The sequence below is a fragment of the Taudactylus pleione genome, unplaced genomic scaffold (assembly GCF_031769625.1).
Source record: "Taudactylus pleione unplaced genomic scaffold, aTauple2 ptg000044l, whole genome shotgun sequence".
NCBI classification, from domain to species: domain Eukaryota; kingdom Metazoa; phylum Chordata; class Amphibia; order Anura; family Myobatrachidae; genus Taudactylus; species Taudactylus pleione.
The window spans coordinates 7,097,525-7,122,320 of NW_028284446.1; the positions used below are offsets into that span (position 1 = coordinate 7,097,525).

At 46.5% G+C, this 24,796-nt stretch overlaps 1 long non-coding RNA gene across 1 annotated transcript in view; it reads left to right on the forward strand.

Annotated features, from left to right (window-relative positions):
- LOC148537779 (uncharacterized) overlaps positions 1-24,796 on the forward strand; it is a 96,065-nt gene that overhangs the window by 46,584 nt on the left and 24,685 nt on the right. The gene's annotated exons all lie outside the window — the stretch shown is intronic.

The following is a 24,796-nucleotide window of genomic DNA, read 5'->3' on the forward strand; positions in this document are numbered from 1 at the left end:
TTTACATAACATCAGGTCGTCTTATACACACACATTCCGCAGCACATATCCTAACCCACTGCTCCATGCTCCTTCTTCACTATCTACCCCTCTGTGTCGCCCCTGTCTGTCTGCCCTTCCCCTTTAGAATGTAAGCTCTCACGAGCAGGGCCCTCATCCTCACGTGCTTCTCCTCCCCCTACTTATAGTATAATTTACTCCTAACTCCCTACTATGGCACCTACCACCTGGTTGCTCATGTCCTGCTGCTTGTGTTTTGCAGCTGAGTTTATAACCTTGTCCTTGTCCTGCATTGTTTTGTATTACTATTAACTGTTTTTCTTGTGTGCTCATTTATGTACTGTGTAAGGCGCTGCGGAACCTTTGTGGCGCCATATAAATAAAGGATAATAATAATAATAATTTAAGGCAGATCGGGTTTGAACTAAGGGCCTAATTCAGAGCCGCTCGCTATTTGCAGTCGTTCGTTCCAAAATAAGGGGTGGCTATTCAAATGAACCGTTCGCTCTGTGCGGTCTGTTCACGCCTCTAAGTCTGAACGAGCGAGCAAAACTTGCGGATGTATTTTTGAAAAATACGCCCCCCTGGCCGCTCGCACCATACGTCATGTCCGCTATTTATTAGATTAATCGAGTACATCGCACAGCGTATGAACTGCTCGCTATTCTTGTGGTTGGTTTTTCCTACCGCTATATTGCGAGCAGTTCTGACTATAAAACAACCAGGTGACGTGGTCAATGACGCTGCTTTTTTAATTATGCACTCCCTTTACACGCCCGTTTTGACCATTAAGCACGCCTGCGTTCTGATCTCCCCCCCCTGTTTTCAAGCACCTTCCCCTGTTACCACCCACATACGCCTCCTCCTGTCACTCAAAGTAGCAGGCATTCGCTATATAGCGAACAAACGATTTTCGGCCGCACTGACTGGTTCGCGCATGCGTATTAAAATCCGTACGCATGCGCAGATGAGCGAACATCGGTCAGAACGAACAAGCGGCCGCTTACGAGCGGCTCTGAATGAGGGCCTAAGGGCCTGATTCAGAGCCGCTCGCTATTTGCGGTCGTTTGTTCCAAAACAAGGGGTGGCTATTCAAATGAACCGTTCGCTCTTTGCGGTCTGTTCACGCCTCTAAGTCTGAACGAGCGAGCAAAACTTGCGGTTGTATTTTTGAAAAATACGCCCCCTGGCCGCTCGCACCATATGTCATGTCCGCTATTTATTAGATTAATCGAGTACATCGAACAGCGTATGAACTGCTCGCTATTCTTGTGGTTGGTTTTTCCTACCGCTATATTGCGAGCAGTTCTGAGTATAAAACAACCAGGTGACGTGGTCAATGACGCTGCTTTTTTAATAATGCACTCCCTTTACACGCCCGTTTTGACCTTTAAGCACACCTGCGTTCTGATCTCCACTCCTTGTTTTCAAGCACCTTCCCCTGTTACCACCCACATACGCCTCCTCCTGTCACTCAAAGTAGCAGGCATTCGTTATATAGCGAACAAACGATTTTCGGCCGCACTGACTGGTTCGCGCATGCGTATTAAAATCTGTGTGCATGCGCAGATGAGCGAACATCGGTCAGAACGAACGAGCGGCCGCTTACGAGCGGCTCTGAATGAGGGCCTAAGGGCCTGATTCAGAGCCGCTCGCTATTTGCGGTCATTTGTTCCAAATCAAGGGGTGGCTATTCAAATGAACCATTCGCTCTTTGCGGTCTGTTCACGCCTCTAAGTCTGAATGAGCGAGCAAAACTTGCGGTTGTATTTTTTAAAAATACGCCCCCTGGCCGCTCGCACCATACGTCATGTCCGCTATTAGATTAATCGAGTACATCGAACAGCGTATGAACTAGGGGTGTGCACCGGACACTTTTCGTGTTTTGTGTTTTGGTTTTGGATCTGGATCTTTCTTCGTGTTTTGGATCTGGATTGGTTTTGCCAAAACCACCCTTCCGTGTTTTGGGTTCTGGGTTTTGTGTTTTGGATCTGGATTTTTTCTTAAAAAATAAAAAAAACCCGCTAAAATCACATAAATGGGCCTTTTTTTGTTCCTACGCTATTAATAACCCCAATAACATTAATTTCCACTCATTTCCACTCTATTCTGAACACCTCACACCTCACAATATTGTTTTTAGGCCAAAAGGTTGTACCGAGGAAGCTGGATGACTATGCTAAGCGACACAAGGGGGCGGCACAAACACGTGGCCCATCTAGGAGTGGCACTGCAGTGGCAGACAGGAAGCCAATCAGCGTTATGGTGCCCATTTGCATGTAGCACGAACCCGGGAGATCCGTGCTACATGCATCTGTGTGATTGGCACAGAGCAATGACAGGTCCGTGAGACCCGTCTGTGCTGCTGTGGTAAAAAAAAAAAAAAAAAACCTGTGTAAAAAAAGAAAAAAATGGCGTGCACCCCCCCAAAAAAGAGCAACCAGCCCCGGGCATTAGTAACCCAGTGCTGGGTGTGCTTAAATACAGGGGACAAACGACGTAGGGGTCCCCTGTACTTAAGCACAACCAGCACCGGGCTAGTCAGAACCAGCGCTGGTTGCCAAAATACGGGGGACAAACGACGTAGGGGTCCCCTGTATTCTGCGCAACCAGCTCTGGGCTCTGATCCGGTCCTGGTTCTGGAAATATAGGGGACAAAAAATGAGTAGGGTTCCCCTGTATGTTCCAGAACCAGCACTGGACTTTTTCTAGCGGGGGGCTGATGCCACAGCCAGGGGAGCCCTTTCACCGGGCCCCCCAGCCGCAGCATCAACCCTGACCGCTAGTCAGCCCAGGCCGGGGATCCCTGGAGAGCTGGGGACCCCCCCAATAAAGGGGTCACCCTCTCCAGGGCACCCCAGGCCCAGGCTGATAGCCCGGGGCTATCCCCGCCACCCCTGGTGGCGGTGGGTGGCGGGTTGATTGTGTGGTGTGGTGTAAATAAAGAATATCAAACATTGTCTTTACAAGTAGAACTGCAAGTCCCAGCTAGCCTGCCCCGCATGCTGGTACTTGGAGAACCACAAGTACCAGCATGCAGGGCATTAAGGGCCCACTAGTACCTGTAGTTCACCTGTAAAAAAAATGTTTAAAAAAACACAGGACACACACACCGTGACAGTATAAGTTTATTAAACATACATACACACACACACATGTACACATACTCACCTATGTAACCTGTAGCATCGGTCCACTTGTCCGGTAAAGTATCCCTAGGGGACCTGTGAAAAAAAACATACTCACCATCTCCTATGCGAGGTTCTGTCCTCTTCGTTCCAAAGTAGGCATCCCCGGACTTGGCAAAAAAAAAAAACGAAAACGCGATCCACGAACTTAGTACCGTTCTATAGAACGGTACTTCCCGAATGAGAGCTTAGCGGCGGGGTATCACCATGGAAACCCCGCTGCTAAGCGTTCATTGGCTGAGAGAGGTCATCTCCCGTCTCTCAGCCAATGAACGGCTCCCTCCATTGTAGTCAATGGTGGGAACCGCAGGGTAAACTTTAATAACCTTGCGGCTCCCAGCATTGACTACAATGGAGGGAGCCGTTCATTGGCTGAGAGAGACGGGAGATGGCCTCTCTCAGCCAATGAACGCTTAGCAGCGGGGTTTCCATGGTGATACCCCGCCGCTAAGCTCTCATTCGGGAAGTACCGTTCTATAGAACGGTACTAAGTTCGTGGATCGCGTTTTCGTTTTTTTTTTTTTGCCAAGTCCGGGGATGCCTACTTTGGAACGAAGAGGACAGAACCTCGCATAGGAGATGGTGAGTATGTTTTTTTTCACAGGTCCCCTATGGATACTTTACCGGACAAGTGGACCGATGCTACAGGGTTACATAGGTGAGTATGTGTACATGTGTGTGTGTGTGTGTGTGTGTATGTATGTTTAATAAACTTATACTGTCACGGTGTGTGTGTCCTGTGTTTTTTTTAAACATTTTTTTACAGGTGAACTACAGGTACTAGTGGGCCCTTAATGCCCTGCATGCTGGTACTTGTGGTTCTCCAAGTACCAGCATGCGGGGCAGGCTTGCTGGGACTTGCAGTTCTACTTGTAAAGACAATGTTTGATATTCTTTATTTACACCACACCACACAATCAACCCGCCACCCACCGCCACCAGGGGTGGCGGGGATAGCCCCGGGCTATCAGCCTGGGCCTGGGGTGCCCTGGAGAGGGTGACCCCTTTATTGGGGGGGTCCCCAGCTCTCCAGGGATCCCCGGCCTGGGCTGACTAGCGGTCAGGGCTGATGCTGCGGCTGGGGGGCCCGGTGAAAGGGCTCCCCTGGCTGTGGCATCAGCCCCCCGCTAGAAAAAGTCCAGTGCTGGTTCTGGAACATACAGGGGAACCCTACTCATTTTTTTCCCCTGTATTTCCAGAACCAGGACCGGATCAGAGCCCAGAGCTGGTTGCGCAGAATACGGGGGACCCCTACGTCGTTTGTCCCCCGTATTTTGGCAACCAGCTCTGGTTCTGACTAGCCCGGTGCTGGTTGTGTTTAAGTACAGGGGACCCCTATGTCGTTTGTCCCCTGTATTTAAGCACACCCAGCACTGGGTCACTAATGCCCGGGGCTGGTTGCTCTTTTTTTGGGGGGGAGGACGCCATTTTTTTCTCTTTTTACACAGGTTTTTTTTTTTTTATTTACCACAGCAGCACAGACGGGTCTCACGGACCCGTTAGTGCTCTGTGTCAATGACACAGATGCAAGTAGCACGGATCTCCTGGTCCGTGCGTGCATCTGTGTCATTGAAATACACAGCAGCACAGACGGGTCTCACTGACCCATCTGTGCTCTGTGTCACTGTCAATCACACAGATGCATGTAGCACGGATCTCACGAGTCCGTGCTACATGCAAATGAGCACCATAATGCTGATTGGCTGAGAGCCGTGACAGACGGCTCTGTCAGCCAATCAGCACTTTGCCCATTAAAGGCAAAGGCATTTTTTTTTAAATGGCCGCTCGAGGCAAAACCTCGAGATCCGACAGCAGATCTCGAGGTTTTGCCTCGGGAGAGGGATCCGGGGCAGACAGGGAGATCCGAGCTTGGGCTCGGATCGCCCCGGATCCCCGAAGTTCGGGTGGGTTCGGTTCTCAGGGAACCGAACCCGCTCATCCCTAGTATGAACTGCTCGCTATTCTTGTGGTTGGTTTTTCCTACCGCTATATTGCGCAGATGAGCGAACATCGGTCTGAACGAACGAGCGGCCGCTTACGAGCGGCTCTGAATGAGGGCCTAAGTCCACATAAACATCCGAGGAAAGGAAAGCTTTATGAGTAATCTCTAAAACCTGTATGTTCCACAATAAGTCTTCTATCTGTACCACAATTTGTTTCTTTAAATAGGAACCCAATTGGATGCATTTTCCTCATAGAACACATTTATGGGCTTCTCAGATAGTGATGCTAGATACATCCGGAGTGACATTACATTCAAGATAGACATCAATAGCGTCTTCCAACTGAGATCTATCATAAGGGTTCGACAAAAGGGATTCATTAAAATGCCAGGATCTGCAGATTGCGTCAGCGAACCCGAGGGAGAGGTCTACACTTACTGGGCATGATCATACCAGGTTGTCATTCCTATAGAAGTTGTCTGAACTAGGTGAAGAGATCTATGACCAATTAGTATGTAATCTATCCTGGAATAAGACTGGTGGGAACTAGAATAATATGAGTAATCTCTGACTGAAGGATGAGAAATACGCCAAATGTCGGACAGCTGATGAGTATAAAGCAACCGTCTTACCCTTCTTGATGAACGGCAAGGGATCGTTGAAGAGCCTGATGAGGTGTCCAGGAGGTGGTCTAGAGCCCAGTTGAAGTCCCCACCTACTATCAAGATCCCATGTTGGAGCATGTCAATTTTATCCAGAACCCTCTCAAAAAAAAGTCGGTTGACCTTGATTTGGGGCATAAATATTAACAAATGTGAAAAGTTGATTAAAAATAGAACATTTGATAAGCAAACATCTCCCCTCCTCCAAAGTATGCACTTCAGGGCTCGCAACCGGCAGATGTTTAGCAAATAAAATAGCAACTCCCTTAGATTTTGATTGTGAATAGCTATTATAATATGCTATGGGGTAAAATTGATTACTAAGCTGTGGGGCAGAAGGGGAATGGCAAAAATGAGTTTCCTGCACGAGGACGATGTCCGCTCTATATGCATGGAAAGAGCGGAGGGCCTGGGCTCTTTTCTCTGGAACATTTAGCCCTCTAGCATTAATAGAGACTATACAGAGTGGAGCATCCATGGATAAAAAGGAGAGACAAAGCTACATAGTAGTTTGAAATGGAGCTGGAAGGGCAATAAAAATAGTAGGAGCACTGAGTGGAAGGAAGAAGAGAGAAAGAGGGGGAAAAGGGAAAAACAAGAGGAAAGGGGGGAGAGACACACACAAAAAATATATATTAATACAACAAAATGTAAACGAGAAGAAAAAATATCCGCTGCCGGACAATAAGGTAACCACTAGGGTACCCATGTCACTGGAAAAATTAGCGGTAGGGGGCACACAGGGGTGAAATGACCGTGCCATCGTGCAAAAATTTTTTATATCACAATAGAAAACACATAATATTATCAATATACATTGTAATAAACAGAATCATATGCATATGACTCCTCAGAAAGAAGTGGACATAATTTAAATATCTACGTAGGCAGACAATGAGAAAAATAGCATATAATAGCAATTAGACTACAAGCAACTGTAATAAGGCAACTCGTTTCTTCCAATATACCTGTCCATAAGTTAACCTTAAAGAAAGAGACATAACATCAAGTCTCTGGGAACAATAATTAAAACGAAAAGGGCCAAAAAGACCCAACTTCAGTCAGATCTGTAAACAAACAGAGGTAACAGCGGTGAATACAGTATCAATCAGGTATAATTTCCGAGCACACCGGTCATTAGTCAAGTGGGATCAGCTGTTAGAGGAGAGTCAGCTCCCCTAGACTTCTTTTTATGGTGCTGTACTTGTTGCCATTGGTCTCTCCTCGGGCAGCCAGGAGGTAAAGAGAGAGGGAGTGAAAAGGCCTGCCAATCGGGAAGTGTAATTAGCTCCAAGCCAAAAGTAGAACAGAAAGCTGGTAAGCCCGCAGGAGACTGGAGCACCAGATGTTTACCGGTATGGGTGACCTGAAGAGAGAACGGGAAACCCCATCTTCTATATTTGAGTTCTTGTTTATGCAAATAATCTGTTAAGGGCTTCAATAACCTTCGCTGTTGAAGAGTTCACCAAGAAAGGTCCTGGAAGATCTGCAGATGAGTACCGTTGAACTCCACGCCTTCCAAGTTGCGAACTTTACGGAGAAGCTCCTCTTTCTGCGAGAAGTAATGGGCCTGGCAAATTACGTCATTTGGACGATCAGTTGCAAGACCCCTCGGACGGAGAGCTCTATGAGCGCGGTCAAATTTGATAGGATCATTGGGGTTTAATCCCAGGATTTCGTCAAAGATTTTATTGAGGGCATCAATCAGGCCAGATGGAGGGACATCTTCTGGAAGCCCCCAAACACGAATATTATTCCTGCAGCCTCTGTTGTCCAGATCATCCAGTCGATTTTGCATGGTCCTCATATCCGAGGATTGTTGAGAGATTAGCTCACGAAGTTGGGATAACTGGTCATCGACAGACTCTTTCTCCTCCTCAAGGGTAACAATGCGGTAACCCAGGTGTTTAACATCAGCTTGCACCAGAGAAATCTGCATCTGCTTAGAGTCCTGAATTTGCGACTCCAGAGCCTGCATATCTTGTTTGGAGGGGAGAGATCAAACATGAGTCAGGACTTCGGTAATTTCCTCTTGCAATTGAGACAATTGAGCATGAAGGTCTTCGAACGAGGGAGAGATAGCCATATTGGAAGATGTGATTGGAACAGGCTCAGATATAGGCACAGGGGAGTTTGCAATGTGTGAGTTGAATAAATATGAATGAAGGTTCGGTTGGGAAGAATCGACCTCTGCCATCCAAGGGTCCTTTTTCTGCGTATCTCTCTTGGGCTTGCCCATTAGAAATAGATGTGAGGAGGAGAAATATGGTCAGGTAGTGTAGCGGATAAATGAATGGCGGAGGTCACATTCCCCCATTGGTGAAACTACATAGCAAGCATGAAACAGTCAGAGAAAACCCAACTTCACATTATCACCCCACATATAAAGGGGAAGGGGGATACCGTTTGTCTTTCGTGGGTGTATAGAATCAGGGAGAAGCAGTGTAGAAAGGAGAAACACAATATATATGAGATGCAATTTCCCTCAACCACACAGATATGGTACAGTATGTAGTTACAGAAAACTGCCACAGGAGGGAGCCAAACCCACACAAAAATGGACTGTATATCTTTTAATGTAAGGTCTGTGATGCAGTTGTATAAAATTGTAAGTGAAAGATACTGCGACCCTTAAACACCACACAAAAGGGGCAATTTATATCAACCCTCACTCAAAGTTTGGGGACAAGTAGTGCAACATCCCTCAAAAGATGCAGGCTGAGGTTACAGGGGGAAGGAAATGGAGCAAGGGGAATCTGTGGGGTCAGGGCAGCTCATCATCTTCAGGCTATATGACAGGTAGCACGAATGGCACCACTGGATCCTAGTAGAGCCACAGCCACAAAAGCCAGGTCAGGGGGCAATGGGTATGGAGCAGCCGACAGAAGTTTCACCGGGTGCAGGGCTGGCGTCTTTGGCAGTACAGCCGAGGGAGTGGAATGTGGAGTCTCTGCCGGGCATCTAGAGCACAACCACGGGTAAAGTCAGGAGCGGGTGAGTCCCCTGGGTAGTTGGAGGCAGGGGGAGACACTGCAAGCGGTGGATGTAGCAAGAGGGCCAGACACTGCAACACGGAGGTGCCACGGAGAGCGTGTCTGGTAATCCAGGCCCTGGCTTCAGAGGTGTGGGCAGGCTGCAATCTGCAAAGGCGCACAGGGAACCTCCCGATTCCATGGACAGTGCCCCCCAGCTTGTACTGGCAGAGAGCCAAATCAGGTGAGACAGGTGGGCTGCAGGGAGTGCGGGGAAAGCAGGTTATAAAGTCAGCCAGGCAGGAGCTCCTTGAAAGCACTTACGGTTCCAATGCTTGCTAGTATTTTTCATGTATTCCGGTCTTTCCCTCTTCTGCAATCAGTGTGGTCTAAAGTGTTTGTCCTGATTGGTAAAGTCACGGGTGTGAAAATACCAACAGATCCATTAATTTCTCCGTTTCATTTCTTCCCTGGTTATATGATATTGGGAGACAGATATATTATGGGTCATATCCTAATAGCTACTAAGGCTGCTATTGCGCAGCTTTGGAGATCTACCTCAGTGCCCAGTTTAACTGTTACTGTGCATAAGGTCCAGAAACACTGCGATTTCGAGACTGCAGATAGTGAATACTCCACTTCTGCTTCGTCTCCCCATATGAAGTGGTTTAGGTGGATGGAGTATAGGGAAGAGCAGAGTCCCTCTTCCATGCAGATTAGGAATATTGATTTTGACCTTTCTCTTCTTCAATCTCCTTCTTCTGATGTTTAATTTACTGTATGTTTAGTGTAAACTAAATTATTTGCTGTGTTAGTTTGCATTACTGTATCTGATGTGTATTAAATTGTAGGACTTTGGGGGTCATTCAGAGTCGGTCGCAAAGCGCTGAGCGCTCGCAACCGACTCAAGGTTGCTCCACTGGGCAAGCGCACGATGGAGCCAGCTCCGTTGTGCGCATGCGCGAGACCCGGCTAGCGACGGATGCTCCATCACTAGGGGCTCGCAGCAGACGGGGCGAGCTGTCGATGGTGAGTGACAGCTCGCCCCTTTTGGGAGGCGGGCAGGGGACGTGCCTGCCCAAACGGAGGCGTTCCCGCCGGAACGCTTGCCGTTTGGGGGCGACCCCACTGACATAATTGCTGATGTCATTGGGCAGCTTCCTGCTCGATCAGAGCAGGAAGCTCCCTGGGGCTTACGAGTGCCCAGACCCAACCTTAGGGTCTGGTCGTAAGCCCCGATGGTCGCGATGGTCTTGACCATCGCGACCATCACCCATGTCGGTCGCTAGAGCTGTGGGTGTTAACAAACAGTTTAGCGATCGACAAGGAAGCGGTCGTTCAGGATGCAAGCGGCCGCACTGATTCAGAGCGACCGCTTGCAACTAACGACCGCCTCTGAATTAGGTCCTTTGTCTTACTAATTTGTGCACCCGTTTTCCCCTTTTTATGTTTTTCTCTTTTATTTCTGTACCCATCGATATTCCTTTGAAAATTCAATAAAAATTTATTGAGAAAAAAAAACAAGAAAAAGGACACTGGACCTCATTCAGAGGCGGTCGCACGGAGCGATTGGACGTAGCGAGCGATGTTTTTTTCAACTGCGCATGCGTGTACCTGGCAGTGCGCGTGCACAAGCCTGTCTTCCCGACCGCAATCCTCTTGCTCGCTAGTCACTACGAGGTCGTAGCTGTGATTGACATTTCGTGTCGTTTGTGGGTAGTACCAGGGGAAGGTGCTTGTGAACGGGGGTGTGGTGGTGCGCATGCAGGCGTGGTTGACCTTAAAATGGGCGTTTTAAGGGCGTGCATATATTACTGAGCGAGTCATCACACACGTCATCTCGTTGCAATAACGACGCTACTGCTCACAGAGCTAAGGGTAGCCCAGGGTCTACCTTAAGCATTGCGAGTGCTGGCGATGGTTACTGCCTCAACCGATGTTTGTAGGCAATTAACAATGTAACAGGTGTTAATTGTGCTGACGTAGGTTGCCGCCTGCGACCGACTCTGAATTAGGCCGTAGAGATAGGAGGTGTGCTTTCATTGTCGTGGGTGTTTCCACGCTTACGATGTGCTTTGCGACTGAGCGCTCGTTTTGCATATTCTCGGTCACTTTGGGTGCGACCGATCGCTCCCAAGCGTCCGCCTCTGAATGAGGTCCACTACTATCCTTTAAAACATAATCAAGGTCATATAAAAAGCAAACACAAATGAAGTTTTACATTTTGCCTTGGGTTTTGCAAACTATTACAGATGGATTTTCAAAGGATTTGTTAAAAAGGCATTTCAAAATGCTCCTGTTTGAAACTTACCAGGTCCATAGACAGCTTTTGTATTGGAAGTTGATCCTTCAGAGTCAGGAGTAGGGGCAGCATTAGTCCCAATGGTGTGGTCCCAAACAAATTCTTAATATTTTTACTTATTTCTCCAAGAAATTACTTACTGTTGAAAGAAATTACTCCATTCGGACTGGGGAGTTGTTAGCAATTATCATGGCACTGAAGGAATGGATTAAATTTGCCAAATGGGTGAACTCCAGGTAAGCCAGATGGGCCATGTTCTTCAATTGTTTTAACTTACAGACTTGTGTTGCTGATTGGCTAAGAGTGGGCTGACTCTTAGCCAATCAGTGCTAAGGTGCAGGAACCCACATGTGGGACCTGTCAGTCTCAGGGAAACACAGTATGTACTTACAGTGCTTCTGAGTCCCCTGGGCCGAGTATTCATTTTTTTTGTGTTGCCAAGCCCCTGGATGCCTACTGGAGAAGAAGACCGACCAGTGGCATGGTGAAGGGGTAGGTATGTAGTGTGAGTGTGCATGAGTGAGTGAGCAAGTGAATGTGTAAAAAAGGTTAAAATATTCAGTGTCCGTGTACTGTCTTTTTTTTTATATATTTTCTTCACAGTGGGGGTACAGGTGCCCCCCCCAGGGTCAACCAGCCCTGGGCTGATCAGTTTGGGGCTGGTGAATGTTTTGGCAGAGGGACCCAACGCTGTGTCTCCTTGCTATGGCATTACCATCCCGGCTGGTTCTACCTGGTGTTGGTTATAGAAAAATAGGGGGAATCCAAGTTTTTCCCCTAATTTTCCTGTGCCAGAACAAGCTCAAGAGTCCAGGGCTGGTTATTCTTTTGGGGAGGGACCCCACGTCATTTTGTCTCTTAGTTTTTAACACTTTCTTTTAACTATAACACAGAAGCACTGCACAGATCACACTGATATGCACAGTGCTTCTGCAGAACACGCTGCTGTTGAGGTAGTCTATTTGAAATCTCTATGTTGACCCGAGTTTACTCAGCGTTCGATCGTGTTTGCAAACATAGTTATTCCGTGGTGTATTCCTGTCTATGGAAATTACTTGCGAGTTGGTTCAATGGTCTATTGACTTCTATTTGTGTGGTTGGCCATGATAGAATCGTGTTTTTCACCAGTGTTTGCCTTTAGCAAATCTCTGTGTTTGAAAATCAGGGGGAACTCGCATGTGTATACCAAGTAGTGTGTCTTAAAGTGTTTGATATCGAGAGAGGATGAAAATATAGCTCTCCCATACATCAAAACAGTATCCCACCATATCCTCCTTGTGGTATAGAGTTTCAATCTAATCCATTGGGAAAATGTGAAACTGTTTGCGATGATATAGCTGGATAACAGCAGGTGTCGGCTATAACCAGATTCTGAGGATTGTTTTTTTTGCCAGTAGCACTAATAGCTGTCAGAAGCTTATTACCTCCCCTTCAGATCCACTGACCCCTAGAAAACTCTCCCAGAATGGCCCACTCTAAGGTGAAAGTAACATACTTAACCAAATTGGCTTTGGTGTGAGGTTTAACTGCAGGCCAGAAACCATTTATTACTGGGCATTACCAGAGACAAACAAATAAATCAACAGTGTGCGCTTGACATTTAGGGCAAGCAGGGGGTAAATAATAAGCCCATAGTAAATCTCTTATGAAGAGACAAATAATAGTGATGAAAAATATAAAAAATAATTCCATGTATGAACTGGATTTTTAAGTCTGCAATTATCATTAAAAGTTTTAAAAATTTAAGGGGCAGACTGGGGCATATACACTTGCAGGCAAAATGTAAAAACTTTGGGTGCTGAGTTTGTCCTGCAGCTGCAAGGTTTTTCCAATTCAATTGTCTGCGAGAAAATCAGGCGCAGCAATTTCTATAGAAATTAATGCAACTTTTTTTTTTTTGCAATATATGTTTATTAGTTTTATCAAAATACATTACAGAATAGTCAAAAACAGTATATAAAAATGCAGTAAAAAAACGCGTACAACAAAGAATAATCATACAAATCATAACAACAATATCTGAAAAATGATCCAGTATAACACTGATAAAATATTTTGAACAGACAATTAGGTAAAAACAGAAACAACACACAAAAGTAAGGGGATGGGACTAAAAATAAAAGGGGGAGGGGGAGAAGAGAGTTGGGAGTCCCATAGTGCAACTATAAAGGATAATTGGAGGAGGCTTGCTGTCAGCAGAGGCGACTAAAAAGCTTTATCAGGGGAGAGATATCTTGGCTCATGCCACAGTCGTTAAGTATGATCCTGAGGATTTGAATTCTAGACATGGGTGCCAAGTAAAGGTGAATCCTTGGTTCCTCTCTGGGGTCACATGGAGGACCTCCACAGACATGTACATGTCTATTCGAGCAAATGATTCTTTAGGAGTGGGGGGAGGAAGTAGATTGCAATTGAACCGGGATCACCACTTTCGCGGCGCTATTGAGGAACTTTAATAAGGATTTTTTGTATGTTGCTAAAGGGCCAGGGTATGAATTAAGGATCCAGAAAGAGAGATCGGAGGGTCTCTTCGCCCACTATCAACTTAGTGATAGATATCACTTGGTCCCAGAAAGGGCGCAGGAGCCTGCAATCCCACTGTCAGGGTTCAGCCTAGGATTGGCTATTCCTAGCCTCCATGCTGGCTTCCCCTGACTTCCTTGTGGTCAGACGTCTGGTGCAGTGATGGGTGAGATGCTGAGTATTCTGCCTTAGGTGCTTTCTGTAGACTTCCATGGTTGGCTGTGTGTGTTGGGGATCGGAGTTCCCGTCAAGGGCGCCGCCATGACAGTTCTTCTCATGTGACAGTACTCCTAACCAATGGTAGCATGATCTCAGTCAGCTGACGCTGTGCTCCAATTATCTGCTACCCCTAGGTATATATGAATCTCCAGAAATCCAGGAAGCTGCCTGATCAACAATTGTCTGCTAGTAGAGTCTTGTTCCATGTTCCCTTGGTTCTCTCATTTGTTCCAGAGTTTCCAGTGTTCCCTTTGAGAAACATTGCTATTACATCCCTGCCTGTGCATGCTGTTCCTGTGATTACAAGCTACAAGGTTATCCTGTGTGTCTCACAGCTGCACCACTGTGCAATCATCTCCTTGTTTACAAGCTACAAGTGTTCCCTGTGAGCAGCAGTGCTAATTACATCTTTGCCTGAGTGCTTTACTTCCAGTGACAGTGCTATAACATCTCTGCCTGTGTACCTAGGCCCTGATTCAGAGCACTCGCTCTGAATCAGGGCATTTTCTTTGTTGTTGCGGCCTCCTGGCCGCTCGCTAAGCTGTGGGTGACCACCCACAGCTTTTGCGAGCGGCCAGGTGATGGTCGCGACCATCGGGGCTTGCGATGAGATCCTTGTGGTAGGGTCTCGTCCGTCGCAAGCCCCATAGAGCTTCCTGCTCTAACAGAGCAGGAAGCTCTCCACTGACATCACTGGTGATGTCAGTGGTGCCTCCCACAAACGGCAGGCGTTCCTTCGGAAACGCCTCCGTTTGTGTAGCCACCCCCCCTCCCTGCCTACAAAACGGGGCGAGCTGTCGATCAACATCGACAGCCGCCCCTTTTGTAGTGAGTCCCGGAGCGAGAGAATTTCTCGCTCCGGGGCTTGCCCATGCAAGCGGCGCGCACCGCGCGTGCGCAGTAACCCACCATAGACCTGCTTGCGAGCGCTATGCGCTTGCCAGCGGGTCTGAATCAGGCCCCTAGTCTCCAGTGTTTCCTGTGAGCAGCAGTGCGACCAACAGCTCTGCCTGTGTATTCAGCCTCCAGTGTCTCCTGTGAGCAACAGTGCAATTTCAACTCAGCCTATGTACTGATTACCAGTGCCATTCCGTGTGGCAAAAGTACGTCCACACACCTTTCCCTTTGTATCCCTTGTGTGTTAACCCCTTGTGCAAAAGTGCGTCTGCACGCCACTCCTTGTGTATTCCTTGTGTGCCATCCCACAGTGCAAAGTGCGTCCACACGCCATTCCCTGTGTATCCCTTGTGTGTTATCCCATGGTGCTAAAGTGCGTCTGCACACCACTTCTTGTGAACTCCTCGTGTGCCACTCCACAGTGCTAAAGTGCGTCCACAAGCCATTCCTTGTGTGTCCCTTGTGTGTTTACCCATGGTGCTAAGTGTGTCAGCATGCCACTCCCTGTGTATCCTCAAGTGCCAGTTCCAGTGTCTCTCTAAAAGTGCCAATTCTAGTGTACCTCTCGAGTGCTAATTCGAGTACCTCTCAAGTGCCATCCAGTTGTGCAGAAGTGCGTCAGTACGCTATTCCTGGAGTACTCTTCAAGTACCATCTTTTAGTATAACTCCTTGTGTAACAGTGCCTTTGTTAGGCACTTCCTCTGGGCCATTGATATCTTGAGTCTCTATTCCCGCGGATCTTGGATACCTGGTCAAAGGACCGCGACCTGCCTGCAGGGTGCAGCTAAAACCATATCCCGCTTGGAGGGGTCACTGGCGAACACCTCCCTGCAGGTTAGATTCTGCACCATTGACCAGGTCTCGCCAACGTCATAGGAACAATACACACATCACATGAATTCTGTATAAATCAATTAACCGAGGTTAAAAGGAATCACTATTAAAGAAACTGCTACATGAGGATCTACTGCATTTAATGTGTAAGCATACATGTAAGCACATAAGAGTACGAATCTCACGTGGTGTGTAAGGATAAAGACAACTATCCCATTTGATCACCAAGAAATAAGAAGTTTAAAGATACCATTACATGTGTGGTGAATACTGATGGATGTAAGCTATATTGTGAGAATCCTACTATAAGCCTCTACACGTGGGTGTCCTGATACGAATAGATTGTCACACATCCCATTATTTTTGGATTGGATTATTCAGACTCCATATAATAATATACGAGCAATATATTGTTATAATATACTATACTATAAGCTATTTTTGTTTCTTCTGTTTTTATATGGACGTAGGGAATGGTTGGAATGACTTATAAAGAAGAATTTTACAATTGAAGAGAGAAAAATGGACATTAAGGACTATAAGTATATCATATCTCATCATTGGAGCACACTATTCTATTTTTTGTATTTTATTGTGATTTATTTAGGTAGTGATAACACCTATTTTGAATAGTAGCTGCTCCTTTTCTGCGCAACGGGGTATCATTTGTAAGTGCATATTTGAACCTAAGAAAGTTTCCATAGCCTGTTCCAGCGAGCCAAAGTTGGGCCAATGGTAGGATGAGAGATAACAGAAACTTTGGACCTCCAAGGGTATAATGAGATATGTATAGGCAGAGATTAATTTTCTAAGTGAACCCACTGTTTAATATCGGTCATCTGGAACCACTCCATTATCCTGCCCAACACAACAGCATCATAGTATCCGGAGAAGTGCGGCAATTGAAGCCCCCCCATGTGTCTGGGTTTAAAGAGGATGGCGTGCTGAAACCGTGGTCTCTTTTTCCCCCATTCAAAGTTTCTGACAACATTGTGTAAATCCTGAAACCAAACCTTGGGGATATGTATAGGTAGGGTTTGAAGGAGATATAGAACCCTGGGTAATACATGCATTTTAATAACACTAATTCTACCAAGCCACGAGAGCCGTTTGGCACCCCAGTCTCTGAGTTCAGATCGGAGTGTAAGGAGTAACCTTTTAAAATTATCATCAAAGAGACGGGAAGGTTCAGTACGCAGGGTAACTCCAAGGTATTTAAGACTAGTGGGATGCCAGGAAAAGGAGAAGGATTGTTTGAGTCCATCAATTGAATGGGATGGAGCCGACACATTCACTGCTATAGACTTGGAATAATTCACCTTAAAGTTAGATAGGGAACCAAACTTCCAGAACTCAACCATCGGGTTAGAGATCGATACAACCGGGTTTGACAAAACAGCCAACAGGTCGTCCACGAACAGATCTAGTTTATAATCAGCATTGCCTAGGGCGCAAGGGGATGCGGGGCACCGTTGCTTAGTACCATTGTTTATTAAGACCGAGTTTGAGAGGGCTCCGTAATTCTTATCCGTGCCGTGGGGGAACGATAAAGTGCTTTTATCTGGTGAAAATATATATGCCCAAGACCCACGTGCTTCAAATCCCCTTCCATAAATACCCAGCTGATCCTATCAAATGGCTCGGCATCAGTTGAAAGCAGCACCACTGGGACAGAGCCACCAGAAGCTAAATGTATCAAATCTATAGCTTTAGTAGTATTACCTCGTAACTCCCTCCCAAGCACAAACCCCACCTGATCCAGGTGTATTAAGGCAGGAAGCAACAACTGAAGCCTATTGGCAATCAGTTTTGAGAACAGTGTAACATCAGTATTAAGTAGAGATATCGGGCGATAACTAGCACACTGGGCTGGGTCTTTTCCCGCCTTGGGAATAACTGTAATGTGAGCTTCCAAAGATTGGGGGGAGAATCCACACTCATTTGTAATTGCATTAAAGGCTTCAAGCATTTTAGGCAAAAGATAATCTTTAAAGATTTTATAAGATGTTATGTTACCCATCCGGATCCAGACTTTTTCCAGAAGGCGTATCCTTAAGTGCTGCCTCAAGCTCTGAAAGGGAGAAATGTGAATCTAGCCAAGCGCTGTCCTCATCTGACAACTTGGGGAGACCTGCATCATGGAGGTATTGAGCCACAAGTTCCCGAGATGAGGCCAGGGACTCAGGAGACAAAGGGTCTCAAAGATTATATAGTTTGGTGTAATAGGAGTGGAATGTGTTGGCTATGTCACAGGTAAGGGTGCGCTGGCCCCCTCCAGAATCCTTGACCATTTGAATATATAAAGTGGCCCTCTGGGAGCAGAGAGCTCTCGCTAATAGCCTACCTGGCTTATTGCCCCACTTAAAAAAGCGGTTCCTACAAAGTCTGTAATCCTTTTTAATATCATCAAAGAACAAAGCATTAAGGGAGGACCTAGTCTCGATCAGATCTTGTAGGGTCTGGGGGGAAGGAGAAGACTTATGAGTTGTCTCCAGAACTCTCAGCCACTGCTGCAGCATAGAACCTAGTTGGATGAGCTTTCCACGAAGCACACATTTGTTTGCCTTCCACATCATGACCCTCAAGACCTTGGGCTTCTCATAAGCAGAAAAATCATCATTAGTCATCTCAATCAATTGAGGTTTACATCACTGGTCAGCAAGAATTTGCTAGTTAAGGTGCCATATTATTTAAAGTAGGGGCAAGAGGTCTGAAGGGTCAGGGAAATAGGAGTGTGGTCTGACCAAGTGGTTAATCCTATAGTGATGGTCTGAATTAAATGCAAGAATCTGTGTTGAAGTCGCCAGGTGTCAAACAGCTGGTGGTCATGGAGAGTGTACCTTACCTTGCCATGAGAAGCTAAAGAGGGCCTGGTGGGGACCCCAAGACATCCACCTCTGTCTGAAGATCTGAAGAGACCCATTCCCATGACTGGAATACTCACAACCAGCAGGGCAATCCAGTCCTGGGCCGCGGAGTACAGAAGATGTACGAGTACAGACTCCTGTTTCAGACCTCCAGAGAGATATTAATAGAAATGCACATAAACCCCAAAGGCAGAGTCATAACTAGACTTTTTGGTGCCCTGTGCCAGAAAGAGCATTGGCGCTTCCCTCCCCCTCATTTTTCAATAGGGACATAAGACACGCAAATGAAAAAAGGCCTTGGCCTCATGGGGAAGGGTCAGGGAAGAGATAGGAGAGGCCAGAAGGTGCTGGGGATAAAAGAATAGGAAGCTACAAGTGAGAATGATAATAAACAGAGAATTGACAGGCCCAAACAGCGCCCCTGCCCTGCGGTGCCCTGTGCCATGGCACAGGTCGCACTACCCTAGTTACGGCCCTGGACAGAGGGGTATGGCTCACAGCCCCCAGGAGAAGTGGAAGTTGTAAGATCTGGTGTAGGCATAGAAGCAGTGTTGAGGTGGTAGGGTTAGCTCAGTTCGGGGAAGGAGTAGCAATATGGATGCCTTTCTTTCTAGCTCTCACCAGCAACAGCAGGTCACCATCATGTCCAGGCCGGGTTCCCAACTATGGACAGGCAGCAGGAGATCATCCAGTGAAGAAAAGGATCTTTCCCAGTGACACAGTAAGCAATGAGCCGTATCTACCTTTGTGTCCTGCGGGTGAGACTCCACAGGCAAGATGGCGAGCAGGTGCATCCGCGGGTCAGTAACTCCGTATTCCAGCCGCAGGGAGCCTGACCAGGTCAGGTAGCTGGGGGTCAGCGGCGGTACTGGAGAAGGGAGGAGGAAGGAATCGTGAGACAGCAGCCGCAGTGTACAACAGGAGGTAGAAGCGGGGAGTGACAAATCAAGGCTGTGGCTTTGTCCAGAGCCAGACCCCGACTGGGAGGGTCGTGGCGTGAGTGTCCGGGAACCATCAGGGCTGAGCCAGAGAAAAGTACAGTACTCGGGAAGTCCCTAAAAAACGCCCGGAATAGTGGCCCAACTGCAGGAGCTTATAGGAGACACGTCTGCTATAAATATTTTCCTCCACCATGAGTGTCACACTTCAGCCACTAGAGGGTACTAGTTCCCTTTTTTCCAATTCATTCTTATAGTGACAAATGTGATAAATTCCTAATGAAATAATTACCCTGTTACGGGTATAAATGCGACTCTCATCCCCTTCAGGGATACTCTCGCTATGGGCCCATCTAGTTCTACTTGCGCCCCTGATTTCTCCATAGAAAAAAATACATATATAGATAAAGAGGGTTCATGTAAAAAAAAAAAAAAAACATTTCAACTTTCAACTGAAAATCAGCATTTAAGTTCCTTGGTACTAATGTTTTCAAATTATAAATCCATTTAATTTCTTAAATTATAAACCAATTAAATTTGACATACGATTTTCCAAGTCTCTGGATCTCCAAGTGTTATTAACCTGCTGTATTCCCTAAAAAATTATAATTTCTGTTTCTTTACACCAATGTTGAGACTTGAAATGCAATGACAATGAATGGGTGAGTAAACCCCTTCTAATGTTATATATATGCACTGAAATGTGGGTTTTAAGTGGTCTTGTGGTCTTATTAATATAAAGTAAACTTTATCTGTATTCCAGGGCATATATCTCACATCGATTGAACCCCTTCATGTGCCTAGAATGACATCCTGCAGCCAGAATCTATGCAGCAGTGCCGCCAGGAGCGTCCTTAGGATGCTTCAGACGTCACACCACTGCCCTTACAGCTCACCGGAGCAGATGCTCCGGGCATTGCTGTAATCACAGCGATTGTGGCCCCGTCCCGTGTGACGTCACATTGAGGTAGCGTGGCCTGCATCGGGCCCGCAAATAATGTTATATATATCAAAATGGCCCTCGGCAGAAAAAAGGTTCCCCACTCCTGATATATACAGACAGGGTCAGGTTGCTGTGGATCTCTGCCCACTACATTCAGGGGGCGGGGCCCAAGCACGGGCAGGTTAGTCCCTATAGGATTGCCTTGGGAAGGATCAGCTGAACCACCAGTGTTAACTTAAAGAATAAAATAGTCTAATAGAATGCTGGAGCTTTCCTGTCTCCATTTACTACAGCTGCTGTTTGTAATGCTGAGAAGTTTCTTGATCAGATTCAGGCACTTCTCAGCAGTGTCTGCTGTGCTGTGATTGGCTGAGTGACACATCACACACAGTCACTCAGCCAATCAGAGCACAGACACATCTTATACTACTAGAAATGGAGGAAGCTGAGGGTGTCAGGAGGATGCTGGAGAGGAGATAGCTGACAGCTGAGCACACAGGGAAAAGATTAGTGTTGTGTGTGAGGCAGAGAGTGTATGTGAGAGTCTCGGTGTGTCATTGTGAGAGACACAGAGGGTCCTATTTACTACAATCCGCATTGGGAATGCAGATTGTAGTGTGATATTACCGACAATATCACAGGGATTTACTAAAAATCCCTTGCAGGGACAGAGCTTGCGATAAAGCTCTGTCCCTGCGAATCCCTTCCGCAGCCTCATCACGGTATTTTCGCAAAAAATACCATGTCAAGTGCCCGCGCATGTGCTGACCGGCCGCCGCTGCTAACCCCCCGGCACTAAGCCCCGCCCCCCGTGGTCGCGGACCCTCCCCCACGACCCCCCTTCCTTAATTGCACTTACCTGCATGATCTGGGCTCCGGTGATGTTATCCATTGCTCCGGTCAGCTGACATCCCATATAGCACTGGCACCTGGTCACCTGTTGACTGGGCCGCAATGCAGTATGGGAGACCAGCTGACCAGAGGGAGGGCATGACTGGAGCCCCGAACTCCAGTCCCTGGACTCACTGGTTAGTTAATTTTTTTTTTTTTACTTTTTTTTTCCAGTGTGTCAGCTGATCAATGGGGCCGGCTCCGGGCTCTGCTCGCTATAGCGGAACAAGAGTTCGGTAACCGGGGGAGACCCTGGATAACGCCACCTCCAGGTGGTGTTATTATCACAGGGCCTCCCCCGGTATTTTTTTCACAATTTATTTTTAGTAACTTGCACACAGATCGCATTTCCCATTACAATTATGGGAAATGCGATCTGATTACTAAAAATAAGTGATACTTAGGGGTTGGAGTAAAATTTTACGAATTCTACTCCAATTGCCCTGTAGTAACTTTAGGTGAAACTAAAATAATATGAAAAGGGTGTGAAAACACCCTTTTTCACTTTATTTTAGTAAAAATAATGATAATAAATAGAGCCCAGAGTGTGTACCAGTGTGAGAAGCACATAGAGCTCTATTTATTAACATTATTTTTACTAAAATAAAGTGAAAAAGGGTGTTTTCACACCCTTTTCACATTATTTTAGTTTCACCTACAGTTACTATAGGGCAATTGGAGTAGAATTCATAAAATTCTACTCCAACCCCTAAGTATCACTTATTTTTAGTAATCAGATCGCATTTCCCATAATTGTAATGGGAAATGTGATCCGACCAAAGTTACTAAAAAAATAAATTGCAAAAAAATACCGGGGAAAGCCCTGTGATAATAACGCCACTTTGAGGTGGCGTTATCCAGGGTCTCCCCCAGTTACCAGACTCCTACTCTGCTCTAAAAGGCAGAGCCCGGAGCTGGTCCCAGTGATCAGCTGTGTAGTCTAAGCAGACCGCAAGCTGATCGCTGAATAAAAAAAAAAAAATAGTAAAAAAAAAATTCACTTACCTGACTCCATGGACTGGTGGTCGGGGCTCCGGTAATGACTCCCCTCCGGTCAGATGGTCTCCCATTCTGCACTGCGGCACGATCATCAGCTGACCGGGTCATGGTGCAGGATGGGAGATCAGCTGACCGAAGGACATGGAAGACATCACCGGAGGCTGGATCATGCAGATAAGTGTAATTAAGGGGGTCGCGAGAGGAGGGTGCACGATAGTGGGGGGGCAGGCCTTAACAACGGGGTGGGGCTTAGCGCAGGGGGGGTAGCAGCGACGGTCAGTCGGTGCATGCGCGGGGCACTGGTCACAGTATTTTTTAGCAAAAATACAGTGACTAGAGTGCGGAGGGGATTCACAGGGACAGAGCTTTCTCGCAAACTCTGTCCCTGCAAGGGATTTGTAGTAAATCCCTGTGATATTGCCTGAATTTGCAATGCGAATTCAGTCGGTAATATCACACTACAATCTGCATTACTAATGCGGATTGTAGTAAATAGAGCCCATAGTATGTGTCAGTGTGAAAGGCACAGAGTGTGTGTCAGTGGGCTCTATTTACTAACATTATTTTTATTAATATAAAGTGAAAAAGGGTGTTTTCACACCCTTTTCACATTATTTTAGTTCCACCTAAATTTGCTAAAGGGCAATTGGAGTAGAATTCGTAAAATTCTACTCCAAGTCCTAATTATCACTTATTTTTAGTAAGCAGATCGCATTTGCCATAATTGGAATGGGAAATGCGATCTGCCTGAGATTTACTAAAAATAAATTGTGAAAAAATACCGGGGGAAGCCCTGTGATTGCGATAATGAGGCCACCTGGAGGTGGAGTTATCCAGGCTTTCCCCCGGTTACCGGACTCCTGCTCTGCTCTAACAGGCAGAGCAGAGCCGGGAGCCGGACTCCAGTGATCAGCTTTGTGGTCTAAACAGACCACATGCTGATCATTGCAAAAAAAAAAAAAACTTACCTGAGTCCAGGGCTGGTGATCTGTGCTCCGGAGATGTACTCCGTGGCTCCGGTCAGGTGGTCTCCCATCCTGCACTGTGACCCGGGCAGCTGACCGGGTCACAGTGCAGGATGGAGGACCAGCTGACCGCCGCCACGGAAGATATCACCAGAGCACCGATCACCGGAGGTAAGTGAAATTAAGGGGGAGTCGCAAGGGGTAGAGGTCTCGATCGCAGGGGGGGGGGGTAGCGGGGGCCGGTCGCGCATGCGCGGGCACCTTGTCACTGTATATAAGGCTGCGGAAGGGATTTGCAGGAACAGAGCTTTATCACATGCTCTGGCCTTGCAAGGGATTTTAATAGATCCCTGTGATATTGCCTGAATTCGCAATACGAATTAATTTGGTAATATCACACTACAATCTGCATTTTAATGCGGATTGTAGTAAATAGAGCCCAGTGTGTGATATTTAGAGCGTCAGTGTGTGAGAGGCAGAGTGTATGGTCAGTCTGTGTGAGAGACAGAGTGTGTATGAGACACAGAGAGAGACACACAGAATGTGTGTCAGTGTGTGTGTGTGTGAGGCACAAAATATGCATCAGCATGTGTGTGAGAGAGGCACAAAATGTGTATCAACGTGTATGTCAGCGTGTGTGAGAGGCACAGAGGTGCTGATTCTGAGTAGAACTCAAATTGGCTGTGTTTGCGTGATACCACACAAGTCTGATTTACGAATGCAAGTTTCCGTAGGGTTAATGCGAGCTTCAGTAGAGAAGCCGCTTCGCCCACTGTTTTTTCTTCCACATTCGCAACTGTCATCATTAGTATCGGCACATGCACCAGCCTCATGCTAGATGCAAGAGACCTGTTAGATACAGGTTTCCATTCCCCCGTATGCAGGAATAGCATGGAACTCTAGCTACACCACCACAACACTCTCACAAGACAGCTCTGTGTGATCGCACTGTTGCCACCCAGTTCCCATTCCAAAACGCCCACTTTAGGCATAGTGAGATCTGGAAAAGATCTGTGCAACTCAGAATCGGTCAGTGATACATAACAATGCATAAATCCGCTTCTGTGCAAGCTCTGTATGCTAAAGCTCGCTGTTTATGTGTTAGAAAACAGACAATAGTTCCTGAGTGTGCATCAGTGTGTATATGGGCGGAATTCAAAGGTAACACAGAACTCAGAGAAATGCATAGTGCAGTGGTTCCCAAACTTTTTCGAATCACAGCACCCTAAAGTAATGGCATTTATTTCTCTCATTGAGAAATTCAGCAAAAATGTAATTAAGTAAATTGTGCCTATATGTCACCCTTAGGGTCAGTTATGTGGTGGGTGACAGGGCTGCTCTTCTTTTTGTCCACATATTTTTTATTGCCAGTCATTAGCACTGGTTTTGCCTATCACAGTGGCTAATAACAATTTATTTTGGTATTGGACCATTAACCCGAGGCACCCTGCACGTGCCCTGAGGCACCCCAGGGTGCCACGGCACACAGTTTGGGAATCACTGCCATAGTGTATTAAGCAAGCACTATCTATGGATATTTAAATATCAAAATGTAATATTTATTGTAATTAACTGTAATTGATAAAGGTTTTACACAAGATGATAAAAAATTACACTCTCCTATACATACTATTTACTTTATGTAGGAAAT